The following is an 8,721-nucleotide window of genomic DNA, read 5'->3' on the forward strand; positions in this document are numbered from 1 at the left end:
CTTCTTCAACAAAGATATAGAGATGTCATAGGACTTCCCTAGTATCCCCATCGCCTGAGATGGCGGTATGCTAACCCTTCTTCAAAAAAGATATAGATATGCCATAGCTATCTTTTGAAGTATCTTCTTCAACAAAGATATAGAGATGTCATAGGAACACAATAGTGTCCGCATCACTTGAGATGCCGGCATGCTATATCCACAAGAGAAACTATTTCTCTTCTTCATGCTATATCCACCAGTTAAACTGATCCTCTTATGCATGCTATATCCAGAAGAGAAACTATTCTTCCTCTCTTGTCTTCTCTAGATAGAATTGTTATCACCTTCTTGATGGTTTGCGAGTACAATTCCAATGTACTCACGGCTTTGTCCCTGGCTATTTACTTGGCCAGACTTGGAGGAACACGACGGATGAAGAAGGAGTTGGCGACGTCTATGCGAGCTAGGAACGTCTTCCCAGTCAGTTGCCTGTAGGGTTTATGGCAGATGACTTGGGTACTGCGCTGCTGAAGTGATGATGCTACTCTGATGTTTAGTTAGGCCCTTCGAGGCTATTGTGTAAAGGATGGTCATGTGACCTCATTGTAATTTTCTTATTCCGCTTTGTAATGGATGGTGTAATTTGATATCAGTTCGGTTATGTGTTCACAGCGCACTGATCATGGGATCGTGAACTGTATACATAACAGGGAATTTCGGACAGCTAGTCCGGGGTCCCCACAGAGCTGGTATCAGAGCTATCCTGACTGTAGGAGACCTTAGTTAGCATGGACGTTAGTTAGGAAACAAGTACTTGGGAAAAACTATTTACGAAACAAATTCTTTCTTTAGTCGGAAGCATAGCATCTACTCCTCTTATTTCTTCAAAGCTTCTGAATTCTTATCTCTCCACTTTATTGAAAAGTTCAAAAATTCTTACTCTATCGTCTCATCCACTTCAAACCAACATGTTGAACGATGCCCCAACTCAGACCGGAGACTTGAACTCGAAGATGGCTCAATTCCTCAAGAAGACTCATATATCTCCAACCGCAGCTATTGAAGATTGGAGGCCGACTTAGTGTGCCACAAAGGGATAATTAGATCATATCTTTGGTTGTCACCAAAGTATGTCAAGGAGCTGACCTTCTTCCTCCGTGGACTTGCACCTTTTTGTAGTCGTCTGGGATCAAGTCCTCAGTTTCTTGACTAGTAATTTTTAGGCCAGCCACGAGAAGGTATCGACTTCGAGAGCACCTCAACAGCTACCTCTTCGAAGACCTCATGTTTCCGGGATGTCGAGACTAGAAGTTCTACACAGTTTTCTCCTCCGCCTCAATATCAATGACTCAATACCCGGCCCCTTCACTACCAACTGCTACAAGGATCCAAGTTGAAGCTGATGCTGACGATATGAAGACGTCGACATATGTGACCAGCCCCCAAACCTATAGGATGGATAGGACAAACTCAATCGCTTTGATTGAGCTACCCCCGCGCATTAGGAATTTCTGGGTACTTAGAGTACCATGTCTGGTTTGATGATTGCTTGTAGATTCCCTAGTGTGCTGCCTTGAGTGTTTGTATCTGTTTGTTGTGTGCATGTATGTCTTGCTAATTAGACGTTCCTGCTCTTTTTAATTGTTTGAAATTTGTAAAACAGAAATTAAAAATGGAAATCTGCCTGTGTACTGTTTTGCTAATAAAAATAGTTTGGTAGCTCCGATTGATGTGATTCCAATTGCACTAGAACCAGTATGAAATTATCTTTCAGATGCCGCTGACCTTGTATTTTTAGGATTTTTGTGCGATTTTTAATAAATAAAACTTGATCTCTATTTCTGGTTAGTATTTTGAGTCTCAAAAATTGGAAAATAAATATTTTTGAATGATTCCAATTGTGTTGATCTTGTTTTGTTACTGTGCATCTAGGAAAAATACCAGTAGCCTCTGTTAGTGATATTTTGTCTCTGGTTATGATTGTATGTTGTCACATGCAATGATAGGATTAAAGTTTGCCTCGCCGATGTATTGCTAACTGCTAGTTAGTTGGGTAGATTAACGAAAGACTCTAACTGTAAACCCGTTAGCAGTTGTTTTTCAACCGTCAGGGAAAATAACTCAGACCCCTATCTACGCCGACTACTTTCAAGGTCATCTGAAGCATCTCTACTACGCCAACAGAGCAAAAGCCAATACCTTCAAGATCCGCTGAAGCATCTCCACTTCATCAAGAAGGCAGAAGCCCCTACCTTCAAGAGTGACTGCACCTCTACCAGAAGACTTACTAACTTGGTCTAACCTTGGTTTATAATCGCGCTAACCTCGAGGATATCATTTTGAAAACCACCCCCCCTAACACACCGTCTAACTAGATGAGAGAACAATAGCGTCAACGCCAAGCTACATCACATGGTTCATCTGGTCCTCATCAAGTGAAGACTCCTAAAGATACCTCAAGAACTCAATACTAGGTGCAACTTACCCGCTCACCAACTGTTGTAAGTCAGCACCAAACCGCAAGCTGAAGATTTTCTTCGACGCCCTCTGTTGCGGCTTCATATGGATACCAATCAGGCCTTTCTTCAACTTACTAACTCACCGCACGTCCTCTATGGTTTAGTAACACCGTGAGTGCCTCTTGAAGTTGTGGTTTGCACGTCGCCCCCGAAGACTCTTCAACTGAACAAGGAAGATCGACGACTTCTTCAGAAGCCCCTGACAGAACAAAAAGGCAGAAGCTCTGAATTTTTCCGAAAACCCCGATGAAAAATCTTAAGGGTGGAAGGCTTCGCCTTCCACTAAAATGTGGAGCTAACCCTAAAATTTTCTACCTTTATAAAACACCGTTGAAAACTTGGGATTGCACTAACCCCTCTTGGAGCCATGGACCACACAACGCCCTTTGAAGATGTTTTCAACTCAATACAGGAGATCAATGACTTCTCCAAGAAGCGCCCGACAAGACCCGTGGACGAAGCTTACAGTTTTTAACGCCCCCTCCCCGGTGAACAATTTTAAGGGTGGAAGACTTCGTCTTCCACTAAATTTAAGCTAACTCTAAAAAGTTTTCAACCCCGCTAAGGCACCATTGGAGTGCACTAAATTTTCTGAGTCGTGAGCTCCACTAAGGTCGTTAAGAAGCTACAGGTCTAACATCTGCAGGGAGTAGTCAACCTCTTCATGAAGCTCGCCATCGGCAGGAATCCATCATGTCTCTCAGAAGCTGAAGTTGCGACCCTCTCGGCAAATGCACGTCTACAGAAGGATGGAGACTGACTTTAGTTCAACTTTACAACCCCTCTAGTTCTACGCTCAGTAATTTCGGGACGAGATTATTTTAAGGGTGGAAGATCTGTAACACCCCAACTTTTGCAACCTTGATTAATTGTCCTTAATGCAAAAATTAGGGGGAACAAAAACTTTTTCTAAAGACTAATTAGATGAATTGCCTTGATCTGTTTGTTAAGATGGATTGCTTTGATCTGTTGGTAGATGTATTGTCTTGTTTTGCTTGTTGAGTTTTGTCTTGAGCTACCTCAAAGAACAACACCTCTAGTGGTCAGACAAATAACTCACCTAATAAAACACATGTGTGACTTAGGAAAAATTGTTTTCCTTTTTACTACCTAAAACTCTTCTCCTGATGACAACATGAGTGTGCCATCTTGACTTTTTCCCTTTGTGGTACAAGATAGCTCAATCATCCTTAATTCAAAACTTGGGATCATCTACCCCTAGCTACATCCCTCTCTTATACCCACTCATCCTTGTTGGTTTTGAGGCCATGTCGACCATCTGTGTTGACAGGCTTAAAATGTCCATACCTTGGCAGTTAATCTATACGCTACCACAACTGTTATTAGTGACCTCAATGCATGGATCTCATCTGTGCAATACCCTCCTCAACCTCCACGTCTTGCATGTCTCAGACTATCCTTGCAACTCCTATATCCAACTTGATCTTATACCCTATTCAATGATTCAACACTAGATCACTTCCTTCAATTTTACCTCTTGTTTTTATTCAAGTTTAATCTTCACAAAACCAAGAGTGGGAATGGTGGGTACATTTTGTAGCCATCATCTACCCTTGAGAACACTCCTCCCTAAATTAGTTTTTCCTCCTCAAAAACCCTATTGTTTTCCTTCTCTAGTTTTGATCACAAAACTACTTCTAGTTTTATAAATCTTTTCAAGATATTTCTGCAAAGAAAACTAGGAACTGAAATGGGTTTTGTTTTTCATCCCATTTCTACCAAGTACTAATTTCTAAAACAGTATTTTCTTTCTTGCCTTCTTTTTAACAAAAGGCTTGTTTATGGTACTTATACCATTTCTTGTTTTCCTCTTGCTTATTTTTACATTTGAGAAAAACTCTACTTTACTTGGGAAAGTAAGCAGAATATTTTGAACTCCTATGTTCCAACTAGTTTTATCTCAACACTTTCATATTTCATTCTACTTGAGTTCATTCCCAATTGTCCCTAGACAATTGAGGTGTTTCAAATACTTTTCAATTGAGTTCTATTTCAAATGACAACTCTTGCACATCTTGTGTATCTCTGATCTACCACATTGTATTCCCTCATCCTCCAATTCTTGATCATGTAGATGATCATTTGATACTTTCAAATCACTCCCAATTGACCTCTTATTTGTGGAGCAACTTATAATTCATCATACCCATCTCAATCATCTAGTCTTTTCCATCATGAATTGATGACTTATGTCAATATATTCATCCTTGTGAGTATATGGTTACTTCACTCACCATCTCTCATAGCCTTGATCTACCATTGTCTAAACCACCATCACCACCATCATATCTTACACACCTCTTTTATCAGGTTAGAATGCCACCACCATCTACTTTAGCACCCTTGTGCATTGTTATCACTTTACCTAAAATTCTACATCTCTTAGGGCCACCATTTTTTGTAAAATGTGAGACACTCAACCTTGGGTGTCATGCATGTGTGGCAATAGTCTCTAGTTGCTCACTTGTGCATGGCCACGAAACTTGGCCGGCCATGCCATGCATGGCACACATGCATCATGCCTCTCAATCTCTCTCTCTCTCTCTCACACAATTACTCCTCCTTGGGAAAACCTCTCTTTTCTTTGTCTCTTCCCAATGCCACTAATAATTTCAGCTTGGGTCAATTTTCCCTTCCCCAAGCCAGCCACCCCCCCTTGGCCAATCACAAATGAGGCAGCCAACTCCCTCTCCCTCTATAAAAAGGCCTTGGCCGGCTACCCCTCCAACTTTGGCTTTCATTTTTGACTCTCCACTCCTTCCACCACTCACTCACACTCCTCTCCTACCTCTTCCCCACGAGCTGCTGCTCCCCCAAGGCTCCATGGCCGGCCATGGCCATGGAAACCTCTCCAAGATGCAACTCCCTCCTCCCTCAAGCTTCCCCTCACCATGAGAGCATCCCTCTCCCTCTCTTCTTCCCTAATCTTTGATGAATCCAGCTCTCTTTCTCCTTTCTCCTCTCACTAGATTGGATCTTGATGCAGGTGCATGTTGGTCCAAGCATGGAGAAGGTTGAGCAATTCTCAGATCTGAAGCTCTTGACCAAAGTTCGTCCAAAACCTTGCAATAATTTCTGCTATCTTGCTGTTTCTGATTCTGGTACGATTTTGTAAAATCCGTCAAAACTCGTGTGCAGATCCAAATCGAGTGATTCAAAGTTCTCCGGATAGGTATTGAAAAGATCTACAACTTGGCGTTGGTCTCATCCTCAAATTCGTTACGGATTTGCCGTGGTAAATAAAGTTCTAAAAACATACAGAATCACTGTTTATTAGATTTCTTCCGTTTCACAGAACCTTTTTGAGAAAACTCAACTGCGGGTGAAAGCCCTATTCAGTACCTTCATTCTGACGTTGGTTTCACCTCTATTGACCTCCTGAAACTGAAATGGTTCACAGATCAAGATCTGGTCAGATCTGATTTTGTCGAATTAAACCAGGAGCTTGGAGAAGAATTTTTGAATGAACCCAATGGGGTAAGAACCACCTATTCAATACCTTTCAGATGCAGCAGACCTCATATTTTTGTGATTTGTGTATGATTTTTGGTGAAGTAACTTGTTTTGTGTGTTCTGCAGACATGGCTGTTAGCTTTTAAATCACCAAAAATCCATTTTTGAACCTAATCAAGTGATTCCAATTTTGTAGGACTGCTGAATGTTTTGTTAATCATATCAGACAAGTTTCAAACATTTATCTGTTGTGTAAATCCAGAGAGAAAGCAAATGGTACAGACATGCAGTAAACTTGTAAATCCATTTGTGAGAGTTTCAGAAACAATTTGAACCCAAATCCAATTGTGTATGCATCTCTGTTTAATTACCTTTCAAATGCAAGTGGACCCATATTTTTAGGATTTTTCTACGATTTATGGCTTACAGATCTTGTTTTCTGTACAGTCAGATTCAAAGAAATTCCTAAAATTGTAGGTTTAATATTTTTGAGTGATTCCAATTGGGTTAGTCTTGTATTAGTACTGGCTATCTAGGAAAAATATTATTAGTCTCTGTTCATACATATTGGTTGCTGTTAGTAATGTTTATGTGTGACATGCATTGTTGAAGCAAAACTTTTCGGTTTATTTAAAACCCTTGATCAACTCTTTTTAGTAGAGATGGGCAAAATTTGTTTTATGCTTGCAAAACAAAACCTCTGCAACTTAACATTAGCTCTTTTGTTTTTCTTAAGTTTTCAAATGATGTGGTATATGGTTTGCTTCCTATCTTTGTATAGTGTTAAGTAAGCAAATTAAATTAGGAAAACTGATTTCTACTTTTCCAAAAATGTTTGAAAATGCATTGTGAATGTTTGTGAGGCCAAACTAATGCACTTGTCCTCTTTATGATGTTATCTACCAGGGGATACTTAGTTTGTGCCATGGTGATACCTAGAGAGGCAATTGCTAAGTTGTGATACTCTCATACCTTTACTAGGTAAATAAAATGGGTACTCTTAAAGTTGTTTTGTGGTATCTATAGGTCCTTAGTATGTTATACCTTGGCTGCATGATTAGTTGTTGATTGTTGAATGTTGTGTTGTTGATGCAATGTGATTGATTGTGTTCCTTTTATATTTTCCGGCGATAGATGCGAACAATTCCGGAGAAGAAGAAGAAGTGGAATCAGGATGCGGAGATTATTTATATTGTCGGAATTCTTATATTGATGGAGTTGAAGAAGTACAGGGACAAATAAGCCAAGGCAAGCCATCTTTTGATCTCTGATTTGGTGTCTAGTTGGATGTCATTTGTTGATGTCCAAAGCACCTTATTTCTATGTGTGTTATTCTCTCTATTTATGCCATCTATGTGTGATTGCAAGTGGGGTACTCCCTATTGGTGATACTCCACTATTGTCCTTGTGTTATGGGATGCATGGTATCATAGCCGTGCTATTCCACTTGGTTATCTTGTGTGCTCAACATGAGCATGCTCCATCTCAAGATAGTAACTTACATCACACCCACCACTTGTGTAGTATAGAGGTATCAATGTCATGATCTTGGTGTATTCTCAACTTGAGAGGAGTATGCCGTGTACCCATTGGAGAGTATGTTGGATAGTGATACTCCACTATCTAAGTTATATTTTTAGCACCACCAATCTGAAAGTATAATCCTTCTTGTGTTGTCTTAATACATGCTTACCTTAAGCAAGTATGATCCACTCCATTACCACCTTTTTACACCGTCTATGGCGTGATGACTCTCATCTCGGCCGTAGTGCAATAGTAGTTCAACTCATGAAACTATAGGTTGGGAACCCCTCAAGGCTTACCTTGTTGTAAATGTTTTATGAAAACCTTGGGTAAGTTAACTCTACCCGAGAGAAGGTTTTTGGAAGAGCAAATGTTTGAACAAGGTTGTTCGGAGAAATATGGTGGTTGTTGGCAAGTAAAGGAAATGTGGGTGAAATGTTTTTCAAAGGAGCACTGCGTATAAGTGTACACCAGCCCAACTTTTATCGCGCAACCACTCTACCCTGGTGTGGGACGGGGCTTAGCCCGTAGTTTGTTGAAGCTGGCAGGAGCACCCTTCACAACTTTCTAGGGAGGGTCACGATGACCTCCGACGCCGGGTTGCGCTCTGGAGGAGGCAATACACTGTAGTTGTCTATAGCCGGACGATTACTGAGGGTCTTCTGTCATGGCGCCGGAGATACGCTCAAAAGGAGGTATGCTGCCGGGGTGCCGGGAAGGGGTAAGCTCGCAGGGAAGGACTCATGCCAGTGGAGATGGGCGAAAGGTTATGTCCGGGTATCCGTCGTGGCATATGTTGTTATGCGGGGATGATGCCCACACGATAGGTATCCGGATAGTTGTGGGGAAAGTGTGCAAACTCTGCAGAGTCAAATCTATTCGAATAGCCGTGTCCACGGTCATGGACGGGTTGCAAAGGTCTACCTTTACCGGGGCTTGAGTTTTGTCTTGACAAATGCTTTGCAAAGGAAATGTTGTGTTGGATGTACCGGAAGGGTACGGAAAAAGGGTGTGTGTCGACCATATGGAGATGGTCGTGGGAAAACTAAGACCAAGTGTGATGAGGACATCCCTACCTCACTACTACCTCCGTCATTGCAAGATGAAGATGAAGCTGTGAAGCTCAAGTCCAATGAAGTTAGGATTGGACCAATGACACGAGCTCGTGCGAAGCTACTTAAACAACAGGTGAACTTGTTCCTAAACGATACTTTGATTGACG

At 41.2% G+C, this 8,721-nt stretch overlaps 1 long non-coding RNA gene across 4 annotated transcripts; it reads left to right on the plus strand.

The window, feature by feature from the left end:
- Positions 1-5,229: 5,229 nt before the first annotated feature.
- Positions 5,230-8,484, plus strand: LOC127295061 (uncharacterized). 4 transcript variants are annotated; one of them, XR_011743292.1, is made up of 4 exons: positions 5,230-5,571; positions 5,661-5,999; positions 6,882-6,956; positions 7,110-8,484. It is a non-coding gene; the product is annotated as an uncharacterized lncRNA (long non-coding RNA). The 4 variants fall into 4 exon arrangements; XR_011743293.1 differs by lacking the exon at positions 6,882-6,956 and having other exon boundaries at positions 5,231-5,571; XR_011743291.1 differs by lacking the exons at positions 6,882-6,956; positions 7,110-8,484 and adding an exon at positions 6,172-6,315 and having other exon boundaries at positions 5,231-5,571.
- Positions 8,485-8,721: the final 237 nt, after the last annotated feature.

The sequence above is a fragment of the Lolium perenne genome, chromosome 4 (genome assembly GCF_019359855.2).
Source record: "Lolium perenne isolate Kyuss_39 chromosome 4, Kyuss_2.0, whole genome shotgun sequence".
Taxonomy (NCBI): domain Eukaryota; kingdom Viridiplantae; phylum Streptophyta; class Magnoliopsida; order Poales; family Poaceae; genus Lolium; species Lolium perenne.